The sequence below is a fragment of the Hylobates moloch genome, unplaced genomic scaffold (genome assembly GCF_009828535.3).
Source record: "Hylobates moloch isolate HMO894 unplaced genomic scaffold, HMol_V3 SCAFFOLD_1, whole genome shotgun sequence".
Classification (NCBI taxonomy): Eukaryota; Metazoa; Chordata; class Mammalia; order Primates; family Hylobatidae; genus Hylobates; species Hylobates moloch.
The window spans coordinates 48,128,775-48,152,538 of NW_026652276.1; the positions used below are offsets into that span (position 1 = coordinate 48,128,775).

Genomic DNA, 23,764 nt, shown 5'->3' on the forward strand with positions numbered 1-23,764 from the left:
ATAGACTTCTAAGTAGGTTAACAAACAAAAAGAGAGAGAAGGTCTAAATGAGTACAATTAGAAATGACAAAGTTGCCATTAAAACAAATTCCACAGACATACAAAAGATCCCTAGGGACTATGATGAATGCTTCTATGAATACAAACTAGAAAATCTAAAAGAAATGAATAAATTTCTAGAAATACACAACCTCCCAAGATTGATTTAGTAAGAAATCAAAACCCCAAACTGAACATTGAGTTTGAAAATTGAATCAATAATAAAAACTCTATGTACCAAAAAGTGTCCTGGATTAGACAGATTCACAATCAAATTCTACCAGATGTATACAGATGGACTGGTACCAATCCTACTGAAACTATTCCAAAATAATTGAGGAGGAGAGGCATGTCCCTAACTCATTCTATAAATCCAGCATCATTTTGATGCCAAAATCAGGCAAAGAAACAGGAAAACTATAGGCCAATAACCCTGATGAACATAAACACAGAAATTCTCAAGAAAACAGTAACAAACTGAATCCAGTAGAAGATCAAAAAGCTAGTTCACCACATATACAATTCAATAAATGTGATTCACCACATTAACATAATTAAAAACAAAAACAAACAAACCATTGTCATCTCCAAAGACATGGAAAAAGCTTTTGATAAAATCCAACATCTCTTCATGATTAAAACCCTCAACAAAGTAGGCATCAGTGAAAGATTCCTCAAAATAATGAGTCATCTATGACTAACGCACAGACATTACACTCACTGGGCAAAAGCTGAGAGCACTCCCCTTAAGAATTGGAACAAGGCAAGGCTGCCCACTCCAACTGCTTCTATTCAATATAGTATTAGAAATGCTAACCAGAACAATCAAGAAGAAAAGAAATAAAAGGCATCTAAATAGGAGAAAAAGAAGTGAAATTATCTTTCTTTGCTAATGATATGGTTCTATACCTAGAAAAACTTAAAGATTTCACCAAAAGGCTCCTAGAGGTAATAAATGACTTCAGTAGTTTCAGGATCCAAAATCAAAGCACAAAAATTAGTAGCATTTCTATGCACATATAATGTTCAAACTCAGAGCCAAATTGATAACCTGGCATTATTTAAAATAGCTACATAAAAATAAAATAAAATACCCTGTATACATCTAACCAAGGAGGTGAAAGATATCTATAAAAAGAAGTGCAACACAATGCTGAAAGAAATCATAGATGATACAAAAGGATAAAACATCTACTGCTCATGGATTAGAAGAATCAATATTGTCAAAATGGCCACACTGTCCAAAGCAATCTTCTGATTTAACACGATTCCTATCAAGCTACATAAACCATTTTTCACAGAATTTGAAAAAAAAAAAAACTATGCTAAAATTCACAGAACAAAAAAATATCCAAACAGCCTTAGCAATCTTAAGTAAAAAAAAAAAAAAAAAAAATAGCTGGAGGCTTACTTCAACCTATACTACAAGACTAAAGTAACTAAAACAGCACGGTATTGTGGCAAAAACAGACACATAGACTAATGGAACAGGTTTGAGAATCCAGGAATAAAACCACACACCTACAATCAAAGATTTTCAACAAAGTCATCAATAACAAGTAATGAAAAAATGATTCCCTATTCAATAAATGATGCTTGAATAACTGGCTAGCCATATGCAGAAGAATGAAACAGGATTCTTATATTTTACTGCCTACAAAAATTAACTTAAAATGCATTAAAGACTTAAATGTTAGACCTTAAACTATAAAAATTCTAGAAGAAAACCTAGGAAATAGTATTCTGTACATCAGCCTTGGCAAAGAATATATGACTAAGTCTCCAAAAGCAATTGCAACAAAAACAAAAATTGGCAAGTGGGACCTACTTAAACTAAAAAAAGTTTCTGCACAGCAAAAGAAACCATCAACAGAGTAAATAGATAACCTACACAATGAAAGAAAATATTTGCAAACTATGCATCCACAAAAGGTCTATCATCCAAATCTATAAGGAACTTAACAATACAACAAAGAAAAGAAAAAATCCATTAAAAAATGGACAATGGACATGAATAAACACTTCTCAAAAGAAGACATACCAGTGACCAACAAACATATAAAAAGATGCTCATTATTACTGATTATTAGAAAAATACAAATCAAAACCACAATGAGATAAAATTTTATAGCAGTCAGAATGGCTATTCTTAAGAAGACATAGCATAATAGATGTCAGCAAGTTCCAGAGAAAAGGGAACACTTACATACTGTTGGTGGGAATGTAAATTAGTTCAGCCACTGTGGAAAGCAGTTTGGAGTTTTCTCAATGAACTTAAAACAGAACTAACGTTTGGCCCAACAACCCCATTACTGGGTATATAGTCAAAGGAAAATAGATCATTATCCCAAAGAGACACATGTACTTGCATGTTCATCACCATGCTCTTTATAAGAGCAAAGACATAAAATCAACCTAAGTGACCATAAATGGTGGATTGGATAAAGAAAATGTGGTACATACACAGCATGGAATACTACACAGCCATAAAAAAAGAATGAAATCATGTCCTTTGCAGCAACATGGATAGAGCTGGAGGCCATAATCCTAAGCATATAAATGCAGGAACAGAATGCCAAATACAGCGTTTACTCACTTGTAAATGGAAGCTAAACATTGAATACAAATGGACATAAAGATGGGAAGTAGTGACACTGGAACTAATAGAGGGGGGAAAGTAGGAGAGGGATGAGGTTTATAAAACTATTATGTACTATGCTTACTACTTGGATGACAGGATCTTTCACACACTAAACTCCAGTGACATACAATGTACCCATGTAACAAACCTGCATATGTACTCCCTGAATCTAAAATAAAAGTTGGTAACAAAAGACTCTGAAATTCTACTACAAGGATATATAAGAAATTTTTCTTAATAATTCCTCCAGTGGACCCATGGTATATTGCAGCAGTAATTCTAGACAGGGAGAAAGAAGATATCCTAATTGTTTGGGAGCTGTTGCATAGTCGGTGAGATTGTAATGATGCCAGTAATCTCCAAGTAGACATATATGAAAGCCATGCTAAATTTATTTTTTGTTCAAAAAATTTTACTTATAGTCCAATAGATACAAAGTGACCATCTTGTGGTCATTTTCCTAGTCTGGAATGTATAATCAGGATGGTGCTACAGAACACTCATGGAGTTCTCTGGTATGTTAAGTAAAAACAACTTGGTAGTAAGGTCAAATGAAAATTTTGAAAGTGAACAAAATTACCCTCCTCCACCCTCCTTGAACTAAGTTTAATAAGAAGAAATACTGCATACTAGCTAGGACTGTCATGATATTGGTACTCTCTAAAGGGTTATTGTCCTCATTTTAGTCTGTTCATTTCACCAGTATGACCACTGCAAAAAGTGGATGGATAATGGAGAATGACAGTTCATGCCTGAAAATGTAATCAAGTGATAATTTCAATCATAGTTGCTGTGCTGATGTAATGTCTGCACTGAAACATATTGACACAGCCTCTGGAACTTGGTATGTGAATATTGATCTGGTGAATACGTTTTGTCAATCTCCATCAGGAAAGATGACCAAAATAGTTTGCATTCACTTGGGAAACAGAACAGTTCATATTCACTAAGTTAACCCAAGGCTATGTTAATTCTGCTCTTTATTACTATATAGTCCAAAGGGACCTTGATTGACTTGACATTCTTCAAACATTTGCAAATATCACACTGATACATTGTATTGGTGACATTGTGCTTATTTGATCTGGTTTATATAAAAGGCAGGCACTTTTGATCCTTGTAAGGAAAATGAGTTGCAAAATCTGAAAGAAAAACCTGAGAAAGACTCAAGGGTCTACAGATTGATGGAATTTTTAGAAATTTATTGATCTACATTATGTCAGAATGTCTCCTCTAAGGTAAAGGCAGAATGTTGATGGAACTCTTTGAATTTTGGAGGTACCATATACCACCATTTGAAATACAGCATATCACTCTTATAAATATCATTTTAAAGCATTTATTTGATGTCTCTATAACCACCCAGTGGGTTCACCTTGCCCACTGCCTAGAAAGAGCCGATTTATCAAGACAGGGGACTTGCAATAGAGAAAGAGTAATTTACACAGAGATGGTTGTGTGGAGACCAGAGTTTTATCATTACTCAAATTAGTCTCTCTGAGCATTTGGGGATCAGAGTTTTTAAAGATTATTTGATGGGGAGGTGCTTGGGAAGTGGGGAGTACTGATTGATAGGGTTAGAGGTGAAATCATAGGGGGTAGAAGTGAGTTTTTCTTGCTATTTTCTGTTCCTGGGTGGGAAGGCAGAACTGGTTGAGCCAGGTTACCGGTCTGGATGGTGTCAGCTGATCCATGGAGTCCAGGGTCTGCAAAATATCTCAAGCACTGCTCTCAGGTTTTACAATAGTGATGTTACCCTCAGGAGCAATATGGGGAGGTTCAGACTTTTGGAGCCAGAGGCTGCATGACCCCTAAACTGTAATTGCTAATCTTGTAGTTAATTTGTTAGTCCTGCAAAGGCAGACTGGTCCCCAGGCAAGAAGGATGTCTTTTGGGAAAGGGATATTACCAATTTTCTTTCAGAGTTTAAACTACACTAAATTCCTTCCCAAGGCTAGTTCGGCCTATGCCCAGGAACGAACAAAGACAGTTTAGAGGTTAGAAGGAAGATGGGGTCAGTTAGGTTCTGATTTCTTTTACTGTTATAATTTCTCAGTTATAATTTTGCAAAGGTGGTTTCATCTCAAAAGGATTGTAGTTTTGAGTGGTGCCCATAGAAGACAGGGCTCTGTAGCAGTTTAAGATTCTTCCACAGATGTTTTGCCAGGCCAGGCTAATCTTATGATTCTAGATATAAATGTCTGTGGAGTGGATGATGAGTTCCTTGAGCAGCAGGGAACTATTAGAAAAAAATTTCCTGGCAGGCTACTTGACCCAGATAGAAAGAATAGTTAACCACAGCACATTATGTAACCATATAACAGAAAGTAATTGTCATGAGTAGAATATTTTCAAATGAATCAGGTCAAAAGTTCAGGAGAAGTCCATGAGATAATGGCAATGGTTAATTCAGGACTTAGCATGAGCATGTCCAGCGGACTTAAGAAAATTATACAAACAGGTGATTCTGATGCCATGACATCTACTTCCATCGCACTGGCACTTTTTTCAGCCCAAACCTATGAACTCATTGAGAATGTTCCTATGACATTCTGGTGAAAAGAGAATAAGAAAAATCAGTCCCAGTTTATGGATGATTCTGCTTGATATGATGCTGTGAGTTGACAATAAACTGTTGCCTCACTACAGTCCAACTCAAGAGTGGCCCAAAATAACAGTGGTAAATGATCAGAAATGTTAGTAATACACGCAATTTTTTTTAATGTGAAGGAAGCCGTGGTCGGATTTAGATGTATTCTTGAGAATTAGCCAATGGCTTGGATGCTTGTCAAAGATCTGGAGAAAATAAGATTAGATGATGGAAAAGAGAGAGGTCTGGGGAAAAGGTATTGCATTAGTTTCCTATGTATGATTTTCTACTTTGGAGATTCAAAGTCTAAAATGAGTTTCACCTGTCTCAAATCAAGGGGTCAGCAGAATTGTATTATCTTTTGGAGGCTCATAGGGGAGAATTTTTTTTTTAGCCTCTTCCATATTCTAGAAGCTGTCTGCATTTCTTGCCTTTTAGCCCCCCTTCCATCTTCAAAATAAGCAATAGCTAGTGAAATACTTCTTATATTACATCACTCTGACATTCTCTCTCTTCTGTGTTTCTATTCCACTGTGTAAGAACCCTTGTGATTATACTGAGCCCACTTGGATATTCCACCATAATCCCCCCAATCTCAATTCAGTTGATTAGCCAGCTTAATTTTATCTGCAAATGTATTTAGCCTTTTCTGTGTATATTATTCACAGGACAGGGGAGCCAGATTTTGGGCCTCTTTGTGGGGTTAATATTCCGCTGATCACCCATGTAGATATTCTGGTGGAAGTGAGCACGAAGTGTTTAGATACTGGGATCTAAGTCAATATCCACAATAGTTGTATATTATATACTTTGTTCTTTGTAGGTCAGCAGCTGATGTCCTAAATCTTCCAGTGTTTACATAATGTTTCCAGAAGTTCCTTAGCAGGTTTAAGCCTTATGTGCCGAAAGCAATACTCTTTGCTGTTTTCTTCTCTCTTCTCATTCCAAATTTTTTTCACTCTTTTATATTAAGAATTGTGTATACTGTAAATTATTCCATTATTTTCGTATAATACAGTGATTAAGATATTAGACTTGAGAGACAGATACTGGTTTGAATTTGGATTATTATACTTAATAATTCTGTAGCCTGTAATAATGTGTTTAAATATTCTGGTCATTAGTTATCCATAAAACAAAATAAGCAATACCTAAGTAGAGTGTTATTTGGAAATTAAGTGAATGTATTAAAATGTGAGAAAAATGCTTTATATAAAAATGGTTTTGTTAGATTGTAGCTATTAGTAGTAGTAGTACTTGTATTAGCTATTTTTTAAAACATAGAGGACCCATAAAAATAACTAACTTAAACCAAAATATTCATAGCAAACATATTTTGCCTGTGTTCTATATTTGTCATATTTTATATATTTAAATTATACATTACTACCATAATCAGAAAATAAGTCATTAAAAACCCTAATCAATTTTTCATAAAAATTTCTATGCTAACATTTGTTTAGTGATTCTTATAGTGTCTGTGGTTATTGAATTATAAGCTGCCATGAAAAAATTCACTGACAGTATATAATTGCTCTATAAATAATTATAGTGACCATGGGGAAACTCATACAGAGCACTGGGGTCAGAATTATAGATAATCCAGGCCAAGAGTAAGGTTATTAGCATAATTAAAAATCTTGATGAATAAAACAAAAATATTGATGTAGTTTATAAAATACGACCATGGTAAAATGTTGGAGGGGTATAGTTTTTAACATTACAAAGGGAATATAACCGTAGGGACAATGGACTGCCCTCATAGTTATATATTATGACATTTAACCCATGCATAAGACCTTTATTTTAACCAAAGATTCAATTACTAGGTGTAATACTGAGTGCTTTAAATATCAAGCATGAAATGCTGTGTAAATGACTTGAGAGAACATAATTGTGTGAACGGGTTTTGCTAATAAGCCTTGTTCATCCACTCTGCCCTTGTAGGGCAAATCAGCCAAATTCAAGGTCACCAATTCAAGAATTAGGTTTTGAAGTGGAAGAAAAATTCAAGAATCATCAGGTAAATAAGAGGAATCAAGGGAGTAAAGCAGAACTTAGTTACTTACTCACTAACCCCCATCATACAGCAAGTGTTCTGTCTCAGGGAAGATGTATATTACATTGTATATTACATATATTCACCTATGTGTATGTGTGAGTTTGCCGAGACACCAGGCTTCCCTCACAGATGGCATGTGTCTCACAATTATCTTATAGCTGAAAATATTTTTCAAACTAGCTCTTAGGATGAGTTAGAGATATCAAAATTGCTGCTTACATCATCAAGATCTTCAACTGGGGATATCAAAGGTAGAAAAATACACATGAAAATACTTGTGAGTAATTCAATATAGTAAATATAATAGAACTTTTCTTATTGCACCAAGAGATTAACTAAGGATGAATTTCCAAAGTTACTAAACTTGAGGAACAGCCATCTTATAAGGAAATGAAATCGAATTTCATTCCTTCATAATTCTGCATGGCAGGACGTGAATTAATCTGTGTAGTGTAAACAATACTGTACTTTCATAACAATGAATTAAGAATCAAAATTAATTTGTAAGTTTACATATCCTAAGTAGTATAGAGTTTAAAAGCCAGCCACTCCACAAATATTTTAAGGCAGTCTTGTTGTCAGAGGTTTGGTTTTTCATTTCCCTTGCCCCACCTTTCCCAAAAATTATTTTCTTGAAGATTTTATTTTTGTTTTCACAGAACGTCTATGTGAAAATTTAGATTGAGTGAAACTCAGACAATTGAATGATTGTGCGTGTGTGTGTATGTGTGTGTTTATGTATCCTAAGATAATTTTCATGCTATAGGCAAAAGATAGTCAAAGTATGAAATATATAATTTCATACTATACATGAAATATATAATTTCATACTATACATGAAATATATAGACATATGGATATAGACATATATATATATCTTGATTGCTTCCAGTTCATAATGAAATCATATTTATATTTAGTCTTAAGTTTCATCCATAGTTCTAATGATCATTATACAGTCTAGATATACTTCCAGAGAAAAATTTTAGTCTAGTCCCTATTGCTCACTCCTATGGAGAATTCTCTTTCAATCTTTTTAACTTTAAAGATTTAAACTAATTGTCATTCACTATCTTTTGTACAATAAAATTAAAAGCATTATAACTAAACTAATATAATTAAAATTAAGCACAAATTTATTTAGATAACATGCAAGAGCTTTCTAAGAAATTGATTATGAATATCAGCATTATTTGGCCAAACTTTCTTCTCTCCTCATAATTAAAAGCATAGAAAGTAAAAATTTGAATATCAAAGAATATTTCTTTTAAAATCACAATAATGTACATTCTTAATATGACATTTTTAAAAGGGAAGCTTTTGTACTTAATGACAAATGACTATTCCCTAAAAGAATATTTGTCACTTCCCAAAAATCCATTTGCTTATAATGAGAATAATTCTAGAAAATTTTCCGAATAAACACAAAAATAAAAAAAATACTTAATATTTAGGTAAAACATGAGAACAAACACTTTACAACAGCTCTTCACACTGAGGTAATTTATATTTTTCCTTGCCCCTTGAAAATTGGTTTTGTGACTTGCTTTGACTAATCAAATCTATCAGAAGTTCTGTTGTGTCACTTCTGAGCAAGAATTCACAGGGCCTCACAGCTTCCTTGCCATCCTCTTAGATCCATGTCATTAGATCTAGATATTCTTATTGAGAGAAAACATGGTAGAAGAGGGATGCATTTTGCCAACAATCAACAAATTACACACCTGTGAGATGCATTAATTAAAGTGAGACCACAGTGAACTATCCGGTTTCAATGAAGCTATGGAAGCCTGCAGCAACGTGAGTATTGTAAAGCGAAACTACCAGAGGAAAACTATGGCTGAGCTCAGCCTGAAATATAGAATTCTAAGCATATTTAAGCATATATGTTTTTCTTCTAAGCTTCTAAGTACAGGTGTAGAAAATACTATAAAATATTATATAATTTTTCTTAAATTAAAATTTTTCCTAATCTCTCTCTTTCTCTTCCCTCTTCTATTCCTCCCTTCCTAGGTCTCATACAGACAAACACACAATAGAGAGACATAATCCTGGGTATGAACATTAGTCAATTTCAGTAACTACAAGCACTAATGTGAATAATCAGCATATAATCACACTCATATATTCTGAAATTACAAGTAAAATCACATTCATGGAGTGAGCACATTGAAATGTTAATATACTCTAGACTAGTGTTACAATTTATATTTTTAATTTGATAGTCCCTGAGAAGTGTCCTCTGTACCACTGGCTTCTCAATTTACTTTGAGTAAAGCCTTTATCTACAAAAAGCCCCATTTAAAAGGCAAACAATATCATCTGCAAATATATGAACATAATGGTAAAATATTCATAGAATAATTTATACAAACAAAACTTATGTTTATTTAGAAAGGTCATGTTTCAAAGCAGACAATTGTCATGCAGACTATTGTTAATCAGACTGAAATGAGACATTGAATGTGAAAGTAAACTACTTTTGCAATTTGACCTGAGGATAACCTCAATTATAATTATTAATTTGGGTACCATTTATTCCCATTTCTAAAAACTAGGTGGATATAATACCTTTCCTCAAAGTAAGCAATAAATAAATAAATAAATAAATAAATCAAGTACTTCCAAACAAATTAGATTAAATTCTTATATTTTAAATATATGTGCAGTAAATTAAAATACAACTTGTATTACATATCTAAAAAATTAAAGTATTAAAAATTTTCATCAATTGATAAATACATTTATTGTTACAAAACTATATAATATTTGGAACTCTGTCTTAAAAGTGCATTAGCCTATAACTTTATAAAATACTAACAAAAATAAAAACAAGATTAAGATATTAAATATTTATCTTAGTTATGTTAGAAAGAATAAATTCAAATGAAATCTTTCATATCAATTTCTTCCCATAAATAGATTTTTCATTTTTACAGCTTTAGACTGAAGAAAAACTATAGTAACCAAGCAACAAGCAATAAAAAGCTGAAATATTTATATCTGCTTCTGCATTATGTGCCAATTTACAGAAAATAATGCAAAAAATAGAAATGTTTTGAATTCCACGCTTCTTATTCAATAAATATTTGCTAGAGTGGATTACCGATTTTTCTCAAAACTCTTATAATTTTCCCAAGAACCATCAAACACAGTCATATAGACTCATATAGACAATGCTAAACAAATCACATATGCGCCAATGGTTTTTATAATTCTATATAGAATCATAGTTATTCATATTTAAGTTTGATGTCAATTTCTGTTATATTATTCTAAGCTTATCCCAATTAATTTTTTGTATTTGCAGTTATAGAAAAATGCTTATAGTTCTAGAAGTTATAGAAAAAATGACAGCCACATATTTGGAGCAAAAGAGGGGTGCGGTTAACAAGTGACTTTTAAATTTTAAAATCTAAACCTTATTACTAAGTAGTTTATGCTTATATTCTAGGTAGATGCTAGTGCTTTTATGCTTCATGTATTAACCATATTTACTTAGTAAGAGATCTTTTTTAAAGAAACACCTTCATTAAATTTGAAATGAGTTGTGTCTAAATAGAAAAAAAAATCAGCATAAGATTGGACATTCTTTTACTTTGTGCCGTATAAAAATGCAATGACTTCTGAGACATCTAGGGTTGTTTCTATGCTTTATTTTGAGAAAGTATGGCCAAATCAAAGACACATTAACAGAAAACAATATTTGTATTCTGTATTTTCTCAAATTTTGATATATTTATTCATTCCATCAACTTTTACTGTTATTTGTGAGGTTCTAGAATAAGGAGATGAATGCAATAAATATGAGGGTGGGGCAAAGTGAACGAAATATTTTCTCTGTAGTTCTCTCATTTTGTCTCCTATGTAGGTATGTCTTCTGTAGCATCATTAGGACAAAATTTGCTGTGAATAGAATTATGGTCAGTGTACAAAGAAGAAGAAAAGATTAGCCCTACATTTGAGAGGTGAGAGAGTGGAGTGGAAAGCACTGGAGATACAAGAATCAAGGAGGAAATAAAGAATTTACTTTTCAGAAAGCAAGGGCATGATGGAGGCTTAAAATTAATACAATATTCTAGAAATGGTGATTCATCGAGGGTGATAATAGCTTAGAATATGTTAATCTATATGTAGAGGAGCTGACAGTAGGAATTGTGAAAGAAAATTAATGAAATATCATATTACTGCATTATACAATATGAAAGATCCAGAAGATGAAATAAGTATGTCTGCTTAAGGCATGGGAACAAAGATAAAGTTCATCAAAATCTTCCCCAAATTAATTGAGTTTTCTAGAGCCCATGTATACCACTTAGGGGTGTGAGTATTGGCTTGGAATTGCTACTGCCAATGTTGACACCATGTGTATCATTTGGATCCCAAGGACTGCCTGGCAGACCACTGCCTCTGCTGGCACCTGCCTAGAGGTATACACCTAGAGGTATAAGGATTGGCCAGCTCAAAGTTGCCATCAGCAGCAACCACGTATGCCACCCAGGGGCTGAAAGAGAAGCATGCCCAGCTCATTGCCATCATAATTTGTCGCCAAAGATGGGTTCAGCTGATGTCCCATTTCCAGCAAAACCTCACCACTGACTCCACTAATAACTACAGCTTAAGCTACTGAAGAACTCACAGAAACTACTGATGGTAATTACAGCCAGGGAAATTATGCAGAGACTATACCAGAATTAAAGGCAAAACATTCTACCCAACAAACACTATGGATACATCTTTCTGGAGAAAAAAATCTTTTCCTATGTAAGTTAATTCATAAAATTAAAAGAAATGACTGTTACACAACGCCCAGATATAAATGTATGGACACAAGAAACATGAAAAAGCAAGAAAACATGACACTTCAAAAGAACACAATAATTCTCCAGTAACAGACCCCCAAAAAGGAAATCTATAAAATGCCCACCAAAAGAATTCAAAATAATTATTAAAGAAACACAATGAGATATAAGAGAACACAAACAATACAAATAAGTTAGAAAAAAATTCATGATCTGTATTAGAAATTCAACAAAAAATGGATATCATAAAAAAGAAACCAAAATCTTGAAATGAGAGAATTTCATGAGTAAAATAACAATATACTTAAGACTTTAAACAGTAAACTAAATCAGTCAGAGAAAAGAATTTTTAAATTTAAAGGCAGGTTTTAGAAGTAACACAGTGAGACAAAAAATGGAGGAGGAGGAGGTGAAGAAGAAGAAGAAAATGGAGGAGGAGGTAGAGGAGGAGGAGGAGGAAAGGAGGAGGAGAGGAGGAGGAGGAAGAAGAATAAAAAAGAATTTTTAAAAAGCTTTGAACATATGAGACACCATAATGTGATTACGTATTTGAATTTTTGGAGTTACAAAAGGAGAAGAAATTTTTTAAAAGACATAAATATCATATTTAATAATAAAATAGGTGAAAACTTTTCAAATCTTGGAAAATACATATAAACATTGAGATAGAGAAAGATCAAATATCTCCAAATAGATACAAGACAATATTGTCATCTCCGAGGCATTTTATAGTCAAACAATCAAAAGAGAAACAAAAAAATAATTCTAAAAGAGGAAGAAAAAGTGTTAAGTCATATATAAGGGAATTCTTAAGACTAACAACAGATTTCTTGGCAAAAGCCTCACAGGTCAGAAAAGAATGGGATGATAGGGAGGCTGAGGCGGGCAGATCACGAGGTCAAGAGATCAAGATCATCCTGGCCAACATGGTGAAACCTCACCTCTACTAAAAATACAAAATTTAGCTGGGCGTGGTGGTGCACGACTGTAGCTCCAGCTACTCAGAAGGTTGAGGCAGGAGAATCACTTCAATCTGGGAGGCAGAGGTTGCAGTGAGCCGAGATTTCACCACTGAACTCCAGCCTGGTGACAGAGCATGACACCATCTCAAAAAAAAAAAAAAAAAAGAATGGGATGATATATTTAAAATGCTGACCGAAAAAATACTGCAGGTTAAGAATACTATACCCCACAAATGTATCTTTCAAAAATACAGGAGAAATACATTTTTTTTTTTTTTTTGAGACAGTCTTGCTCTTTCACCCATGAGGCTGGAATGCAGTGGATTGATCTCGGCTCACTGCAACCTCCACCTCCTAGGTTCAAGTGATTGTCCTGCCTTAGCCTCCCAAGTAGCTGGTGCTACAGGCTCCTGCTGCCATGCCCTGCTAATTTTTGTATTTTTAGTAGAGATGGGGTTTCACTATATTGGCCAAGTTGGTCTTGAACTCCTGACTTCAAGTGATCATCCTGCCTCAGCCTCCCTAAGTGCTGGGATTACAGGCATGAATCACAATGCCCTGCTGAAAAATACATGTTTTTTAAGATTAGCAAAAAAGGAGGGAATTCATTATCACTAGACTGGCCCTAAAATAAATGCTTACAAGAATAGTACATCTGGAAGCAAAGGAATGAAATCTACCATTGTTGAAATCCACTAAATTATAAAACACACTGACAGAGAATATACCTAAATTAGAATGAAAATGGACTGACAGGTTATCTTTACAAAAAAAAAAAAAACACTGAAAAATAAAAGTAAGCACTAAAAGAAGAAGAAAGGAACAAGAGATAAAATACATAATCAGAATGCAATTAACAAAATGACAGTAGTAAGTCCTCATGTATTAATAACAACCTTGAATTTACATAATTTGATATAAATATAGACTGGCTAGATGGATTAAAAGAAATCTAACTGTATGTTGCTGACAAGAAGTTTACTTTATGTATAAAGACAGAAATAGACTGAAATGAAACGGATGAAAAGAAAATATTCCACACAAACAGAAAACAGAAGCATGTAGAATGTTTATACCTGTATTAGACAAAACACACTTTTGTCAAAAACATAAAAAGTGACGTAAGGGTCATTACGTAATAACGAATGGGCAAAATCACCAAGACATTATAACAATTGTAAAGACACACACAGTCAACATTGGAAGGTGTGTGTGTGTGTGTGTGTGTGTGTATGTATATATGTGTGTGCATGTATATATATGTGTGTGTGTGTGTGTGTGTGTATATATATATATATATATATATATATATATAGCAAATATTATTAGAATTAAAGGGAGAGATAGACACCAATACATTAATAGTTGGGACTTTCTACACCACACTTTCAGCATTGGACAGATTATTTAGAGAGAAAATAAGCAAAGAAATGTGAGACTAAATTTGCACTGTAGATTAAATGGACCTAACAGAAATTTATTTACTAAACCTTTTATCAAACAGTAGCAGAATACACAGCCTTCTCATCAGCACATGCAAATATTCTCTGGGGAAGACCATGTATTAGGCCACAAAACAAGTTTAAATATTTTTTTAAATTTAAATCATATCGAATATCTTTTTAGAACATAAAGAAATAAAACTACAAACCAATAATAAAGGGAACTTTGAAAATTTAACAAATACATGGAAATTAAAGAACATACTTTTAAATTACCTTTGCATTGACAAAGATAGTAAGAAAAAATGTAAAAGAAAATTGAAACAAGTAAAAATGGAATAAAACAAACAAAAACCCAAGTGACACAGCAAAACCAGGGATAAGAGGAAACTTCACAGCAATAAACATCTACAAAACGGAGAAGGAATTTAAATAACAATCCTAATGACGCACCTCAAAGAAATAGAAAAGTAACAACAAATCAAATCCCAAATTAGTAAGACAGAAGTAATAAAGATTAGAAAACAACTAGACAAAATTGAGACTAAAAATTTATAAACAATCAATGAAATGAAAAATTATTTTTTCCAAAAGATAAACATAATTGATAAACTGCTTGCTATACTAGTCAAGAAAAAAAGAGAGAAGACCTGAAAAAATAAAATCAGAGATAAAAATGAGACATTAGGAGGTGGAGCCAAGGTGGCTAAATAGGAACAGCTCTGGTCTACAGCTCCCAGCATGAGAGACGCAGAACACAGGTGATTTCTGCATTTCCATCTGAGGTACTGGGTTCATCTCACTAGGGATTGCCAAACAGTGGGTGCAGGACAGTTGGTTTAGCACACCGTGCCTGAGTGGAGCCGAAGCAGGGCGAGGCACTGTCTCACTCAGGAAGCACAAGGGGTCAGGGAGTTCCCTTTCCTAGTCAAAGAAAGGGGTGACAGACGGCACCTGGAAAATTGGGTCACTCCCATCCTAATACTGCACTTTTCCAATGGGCTTGGAAAACAGCACATCAGGAGATTTTGTCCTGCACCTGGCTTGGAGGGTCCTATGCCCATGGAGTCTCACTGATTGCTAGCACAGCAGTCTGAGGTCAAGCTGCAAGGCGACAGCAAGGCTGGGGGAGGGGCGCCCGCCATTGCCCAGGCTTGCTTAGGTAAACAAAGCAGCCAAGAAGTTCTAACTGGGTGGAGCCCACCACAGCTCAAGGAGGCCTGCCTGCCTCTGTAGGCTCCACCTCTGGGGGCAGGGCACAGACAAACAAAAAGTCAGCAGGAACCTCTGCAGACTTAAATGTCCCTGTCTGACAGCTTTGAAGAGAGTAGTGGTTCTCCCAGCACACAGCTGGAGATCTGAGAAAGGACAGACTGCCTCCTAAAGTGGGTCCCTGACGCCTGAGCAGCCTAACTGGGAGGCACCCCCCAGTAGGGACAGACTGACACATCACTCGGCCAGGTACTCCTCTGAGACAAAACTTCCAGAGGAGCAATCAGACAGCTGAATTTGCGGTTCATGAAAATCCGCTGTTCTGCAGCCACCACTCCTGACACCCAGGCAAACAGGGTCTGGAGTGGACCTCTAGCAAACTCCAATAGACCAGCAGCTGAGGGTCCTGTCTGTTAGAAAGAAAACTTACAAACAGAAAGGACATCCACACCAAAAACCCACCTGTACATCACCATCATCAAAGACCAAAAGGAGAAAAAAACTACAAAGACGGGGAGAAAACAGAGCAGAAAAACTGGAAACTCTAAAAAGCAGAGTGCCTCTCCTCCTCCAAAGGAACACAGTTCCTCACCAGCAAAGGAACAAAGCTGGATGGAGAATGACTTTGATGAGCTGAGAGAAGAAGTCTTCAGATGACCAAACTACTCCGAGCTACAGGAGGAAATTCAAACTCATGGCAAAGAAGTTACAAACTTTGAAAAAAAAATTAGACGAATGTATAACTAAAATGACGAATGCAGAGAAGTGCTTAAAGGAGCTGATGGAGCTGAAAGCCAAGTTTCGAGAACTAAGTGAAGAATACAGAAGCCTCAGTAGCCTATGCTATCAACTGGAAGAAAGGGTATCAGTGATGGAAGATGAAATGAATGAAATGAAGAGAGAAGGGAAATTTAGAGAAAAAAGAATAAAAAGAAACGAACAAAGCCTCCAAGAAATATGGGACTATGTGAAAAGACCAAACCTACGTCTGATTGGTGTACCTGAAAGTGATGGGGAGAATGGAACCAAGTTGGAAAACACTCTGAAGGATATTATCCAGGAGAACTTCCCCAATCTAGCAAGGCAGGCCAACATTCAGATTCAGGAAATACAGAGAACTCCACAAAGATACTCCTCGAGAAGAGCAACCCCATGACACATAATTGTCAGATTCACCAAAGTTGAAATGAAGGAAAAAATGTTAAGGGCAGCCAGAGAGAAAGGTCAGGTTACCCACAAAGGGAAACCCATCAGACTAACAGCTGATCTCTCAGCAGAAACTCTACAAGCCAGAAGAGAGTGGGGGCCAATGTTTGACATTCTTAAAGAAAAGAATTTTCAACCCGGAATTTCATAACCAGCCAAAATAAGCTCCATAAGCGAAGGAGAAATAAAATACTTTACAGACAAGCAAATGCTGAGAGATTTTGTCACCACAAAGCCTGCCCTAAAAGAGATCCTGAAGGAAGCACTAAACATGGAAAGGAACAAACGGTACCAGCCACTGCAAAAACATGCCAAATTGTAAAGACCATCAAGGCTAGGAAGAAACTGCATCAACTAACAAGCAAAATAACCAACTAACATCATAATGACAGGATCAAATTCACACATAACAATATTAACTTTAAATGTAAACAGGCTAAACGGTCCAATTAAAAGACACAGACTGGCAAATTGGATAAGGAGTCAAGACCCATCAGTGTGCTGTATTCAGGAAACCCATCTCACATGCAGAGACACACAGAGACTCAAAATAAAGGGATGGAGGAAGAGCTACCAAGCAAATGGAAAACTAAAAAAGGCAGAGGTTGCAATTCTAGTCTCTGATAAAATAGACTGTAAACCAACAAAGATTAAAAGAGACAAAGAAGGCCATTACATAATGGTAAAGGGATCAATTCAACAAGAAGAGCTAACCATCCTAAATATATATGCACCCAATACAGGAGCACCCAGATTGATAAAGCAAGTACTGTGTGACCTACAAAGAGACTTAGACTCCCACACAATAATAATAGGAGATTTTAACACCCCACCGTCAACATTAGACAGATCAAGGAGACAAAAAAGTTAACAAGGATATCCAGGAATTGAACTCAGCTCTGCACAAAGCGGACCTAATAGACATCTATAGAACTCTCCACCCCAACTCAATAGAATATACATTTTTTTCAGCACCACACCACACCTATTCCAAAATTGACCACATAGTTGGAAGTAAAGCTCTCCTCAGAAAATGTAAAAGAAGAGAAATTATAACAAACTGTTTCTCAGACCACAGTGCAATCAAACTAGAACTCAGGATTAAGAAACTCACTCAAAACTGCTCAACTACATGGAAACTGAACAACCTGCTCCTGAATGACTATTGGGTAAATAACGAAATGAAGGCAGAAATAAAGATGTTCTTTGAAACCAATGAGAACAAAGACACAACATACCAGAATCTCTGGGACACATTCAAAGCAGTGTGTAGAGGGAAATTTACAGCACTAAATGCCCACAAGAGAAAGCAGGAAAGATCCAAAATTGACACCCTAACATACCAATTAAGAGAACTAGAAAAGCAAGAGCAAACACATTCAAAAGCCAGCAGAAGGCAAGAAATAACTACAATCAGAGCAGAACTGAAGGAAATAGAGACACAAAAAAGCTTTCAAAAAATTAATGAATCCAGGAGCTGGTTTTTTAAAAAGATTGACAAAATTGATAGACTGCTAGCAAGACTAATAAAGAAGAAAAGAGAGAAGAATCAAATAGATGCAATAAAAAATGATGAAGGGGATATCACCACTGATCCCACAGAAATACAGTCTACCATCAGAGAATACTACAAACACCTCTATGCTAATAAACTAGAAAATCTAGAAGAAATGGATAAATTTCTCGACAAATACACCCTCCCAAGACTAAACCAGGAAGAAGTTGAATCTCTGAATAGACCAATAACAGGCTCTGAAATTGTGGCAATAATCAATAGCTTACCAACCAAAAAGAGTCCAGGACCCGATGGATTCACAGCTGAATTCTACCAGAGGTACAAGGAGGAACTGGTACCATTCCTTCTGAAACTATTCCAATCAATAGAAAAAGAGGGAATCCTCCCTAACTCATTTTATGAGGCCAGCATCATCTTGATACCAAAGCCTGGCAGAGACACAACCAAAAAAGAGAATTTCAGACCAATATCCTTGATGAACACTGATACAAAAATCCTCAATAAAATACTGGCAAACCGAATCCTGCAGCACATCAAAAAGCTGATCCATCATGATCAAGTGGGCTTCATCCCTGGGATGCAAGGCTGATTCAACATACACAAATCAATAAATGTAATCCAGCATATAAACAGAACCAAAGACAAAAAACACATGATTATCTCAATAGATGTAGAAAAGGCCTTTGACAAAATTCAACAACCCTTCATGCTAAAAACTCTCAATAAATTAGGTATTGATGGGACATATCTCAAAAAAATAAGAACTATCTATGACAAACCCACAGCCAATATCATACTGAATGGGCAAAAACTGGCACAAGACAGGGATGCCCTCTCTCACCACTCCTATTCAACATCGTGTTGGAAGTTCTGGCCAGGGCAATCAGGCAGGAGAAGGAAATAAAGGGTATTCAATTAGGAAAATTAGGAAAAATTGAAATTGTCCCTGTTTGCAGATGTCATGATTGTATATCTAGAAAACCCCATTGTCTCAGCCCAAAATCTCCTTAAGCTGATAAGCAAATTTATCAAAGTCTCAGGATACAAAATCAGTGTACAAAAATCAGAAGCATTCTTGTACACCAATCACAGACAGAGAGCCAAATCATGAGTGAACTCCCATTCACAATTGCTTCAAAGAGAATAAAATACCTAGGAATCCAACTTACAAGGGATGTGAAGGACCTCTTCAAGGAGAACTACAAACCACTGCTCAATGAAATAAAAGAGGATACAAACAAATGGAAGAACATTCCATGCTCATGGGTTGGAAGAATCAATATCATGAAAATGGCCATACTGCCCAAGGTAATTTATAGATTCAATGCCATCCCCATCAAGCTACCAATGACTTTCTTCACAGAATTGGAAAAAACTACTTTAAACTTCATATGGAACCAAAAAAGAGCCCACATCACCAGGTCAATCCTAAGCCAAAAGAACAAAGCTGGAGGCATCACACTACCTGACTTCAAACTATACTACAAGGCTACAGTTACCAAAACAGCATGGTACTGGTACCAAAACAGAGACATATATCAATGGTACAGAACAGAGCCCTCAGAAATAATGCCACATATGTACAACTATCTGATCTTTGACAAACCTGACAAAAACAAGCAATGGGATAAGGATTCCCTATTTAATAAATGGTGCTGGGAAAACTGGCTAGCCATATGTAGAAAGCTGAAACTGGATCCCTTCCTTACACCTTATACAAAAATTAATTCAAGATGGATTAAAGACTTACATGTTAGACCTAAAACCATAAAAACCCTAGAAGAAAACCTAGGCAATACCATTCAGGACATAGGCAAGGGCAAGGACTTCACGTCTGAAACATCAAAAGCAATGGCAACAAAAGCCAAAATTGACAAATGGAATCTCATTAAACTAAAGAGCTTCTGCACAGCAAAAGAAACTACCATCAGAGTGAACAGGCAACCTGCAAAATGGGAGAAAATTTTTGCAACCTACTCATCTGACAAAGGGCTAATAATCAGAATCTAGAATGAACTCACAAATTTACAAGAAAAAAACAACCTCATCAAAAAGTGGGCAAAGGACATCAACAGACACTTCTCAAAAGAAGACATTTATGCAGCCAAAAAACACATGAAAAAATGCTCATCATCACTGGCCATCAAAGCAATGCAAATCAAAACCACAATGAGATACCATCTCACACCAGTTAGAATGGTGATCATTAAAAAGTCAGGAAACAACAGGTGTTGGAGAGGATGTGGAGAAATAGGAACACTTTTACACTGTTGGTGGGACTGTAAACTAGTTCAACCATTGTGGAAGTCAGTGTGGCGATTTCTCAGGGATGTATAACTAGAATTACCGTTTGACCCAGCCATCCCATTACTGGGTATATAACCAAAGGACTATAAATCATGTTGCTATAAAGACACATGCACACGTATGTTTATTGTGGCACTATTCACAATAGCAAAGAGTTGGAACCAACCCAAATGTCCAACAACGATAGACTGGATTAAGAAAATGTGGCACATATACACCATGGAATACTATGCAGACATAAAAAATGATGAGTTCATGTCCTTTGTAGGGACATGGATGAAACTGGAAAGCATCATTCTCAGTAAACTATTGCAAGGACAAAAAACCAAACACCACATGTTCTCACTCATAGGTGGGAACTGAATAATGAGAGCTCATGGACACAGGAAGGGGAACATCACACTCCGGGGACTGTTGTGGTGTGGGGGGACGGGGGAGGGACAGCATTAGGAGATATACCTAATGCTAAATGACGAGTTAATGGGTGTAGCACACCAACATGGCACATGGATACATATGTAACAAACCTGCACATTGTGCACATGTACCCTAAAACTTAAAGTATAATAATAATAATAATAATAATAATAATAATAAATGAGATATTGCATCTGATATCATGGAAACATAAAGGATCATTAGAATTTATTATGAACAATCATATGACAACAAATTGGAAACCTAGAGAAAATGGATAAATTCATGGACACATACACCCTACCAAAATTGAACTAGGATGGAATAGAAAACTTGAACAGGCCAATACTGACTATGAAATTGAATCAGTAATAAAAGCCTTCCAAAAAAAGAAATGCCCAAGACCCCGTGGCTTTACTGCTACATGGAATTCTTCCAGACTTCTAAAGAAAAGCTAATTACAATTCTCAAATTATTCCAAAAACTAGAAGAGGAGAGAATTCTGACTACCTCATTCTATGAGGCCAGCACTACCCTAATACCAAAACTAGACAGGGATACAACAAAAAAGGAAACTACAAGTAAATAAACCTGATGAATGTAAATGAAACAATCCTCAACATTATAGTAGCAAGTCAAATCCAACAACATATTAAGAAGATAACACATCATGATTAAGTCAGATTTATCCCAGGGATGCAAACATCGTTCAAAACATGCAAATTATTTTATTTTATTTTATTTTCTAGAGAATTAAATCGTTTATTGTTTACACATGATAACAGATGATACAAAAGCTTCATTCTCATCTATAATTTTATCTGGTACCATCATTCAATTTAGATATATTGCATAAGATGTGGCCACAATCATTTTTAAAACCAATAATTCCATGATTTTGCTTGGGTGGCTTGAGTGATCCCTTTTAATGGTGAACTTCGGGTCCTAACGGTAACTATCGTTCAACAACACCAAGGTTTCTGAAGAAAATGGATTCTCCACCAGGCAGAGTGTATATAAATTCCAATTAGAACTTGGCATTACTCTGAAAGAGTTCTAACTTCACACTGTTGGGGAAATTTACCAAGATGGCTTCAGAGTAGACTAACTTAACACAGCACATTAAAAAAAAAAAAAAAAAAAGACACATTTATTCAGCATCATGATCAGACTATTACATTTAGCAATCAACAGCATGGGTGTAAAAAAAAAAATCTACATTAAAACCTTTTGTTGGAATGCTTTATATTTCCACAGAACAGAAACTAAAATAACCTGTTATACAACTCATCGCAAATACAGTCCTCTAGTTTTTTGCCCATACACATGAGTATTTGTCTAAAACATTTTTTTTTCCCCTTTGGTAGCAGCTACGCCCTGCCACCGCTGTGTTTGGCTGAGTTCACAAATCTTTTGTTACCTGTAGCTTCCCTGTCACTTATCTAACCCTTCTATTCTGCTAAGATTTGTTTCCTGGCAGTAATTAAAGTCTTCTGCCACTGCCATAGCTACTACTGCTACTGGAAACACCATAGTCACCTTGGTTTCATGGTTTGTCAAAGGATTGGCCTCCATGACCATAGAGGCCAGAACTTCTACCTCCAAAGTTTCCTCCCTTCGTGGGTCCAAAATTTGAAGATCTATTGTTGTAATTGCCAAATATATTGTAGCTTCTACCACCTCCAAAATTGCTTCCATCATTACCAAATCCATTATCACCATCCCCACTGCCACCATATCCACCACCACCACAGCTGCCACCAAAGCCACCAAGAACACTGAAGTTTCCTCCATCACCAAAGTTGTCATTCCCACTGAAACCAACTCCACGACCACTATCAAAGTTTCCAGAACTACTTGGACCTCTTTGGCTGGATGAAGCACTAGCTGTCTCTTGCTTTGACAGGGCTTTCCTAACTTCATAGCTGTGGCCATTCCCAGTAATGGTATGCTCGTCAAAGTTTACAAGGGCAAAGCCCCTTTTCTTGCCACTGTCTTGGTCAGTAATGATTTCAATCCCTTTAAATTTTTCCATACAGTTCAAAAATATTATCTTAAGTGATGTTCTTCAGTGTCTTCTTTAATGCCACCAACAAATATCTTTTACACAGTTAAGTGGGCACCTGATCTTTGATAATCTTCTCTTGAGATAGGTCTCTTTGGTTCCACAACTCTTCCATCCACCTTGTGTGGCCTTGTACTCATGGCTGCATCCACCTCCTCTGCAGTGGCATATGCGACAAACCCAAAGCCCCTGAAGCACTTGGTGTTTGGATCTCTTATTACCACAGAGTCCATGAGCACTCCCCATTGCTCAAAATGGCTCTTCAGGCTCTCATCAGTTGCTTCAAAGCTCAACCATCCAATGAAGAGATTCCTTAGCTGTTCAGGCTATTTAGGAGAGTCTGATTTAGACATAATGGCAAGGGGAAGAGAGACTTTAACAATGCTTCCTCGGTGGCCTCCACAGGCAGAAGGAAGTAAACGATGAACATATCTCCACCATGTGCAAATTAATAAATGTGATACATCACAGTAACACTAAGTGTTTAAATCATAAGACTTAAA

The 23,764-nt window shown here is 35.7% G+C and overlaps 1 pseudogene; it reads right to left on the reverse strand.

The window, feature by feature from the left end:
• Positions 1–22,679: 22,679 nt before the first annotated feature.
• LOC116814222 (heterogeneous nuclear ribonucleoprotein A1-like 2) lies at positions 22,680–23,494 on the reverse strand (annotated as a pseudogene).
• Positions 23,495–23,764: the final 270 nt, after the last annotated feature.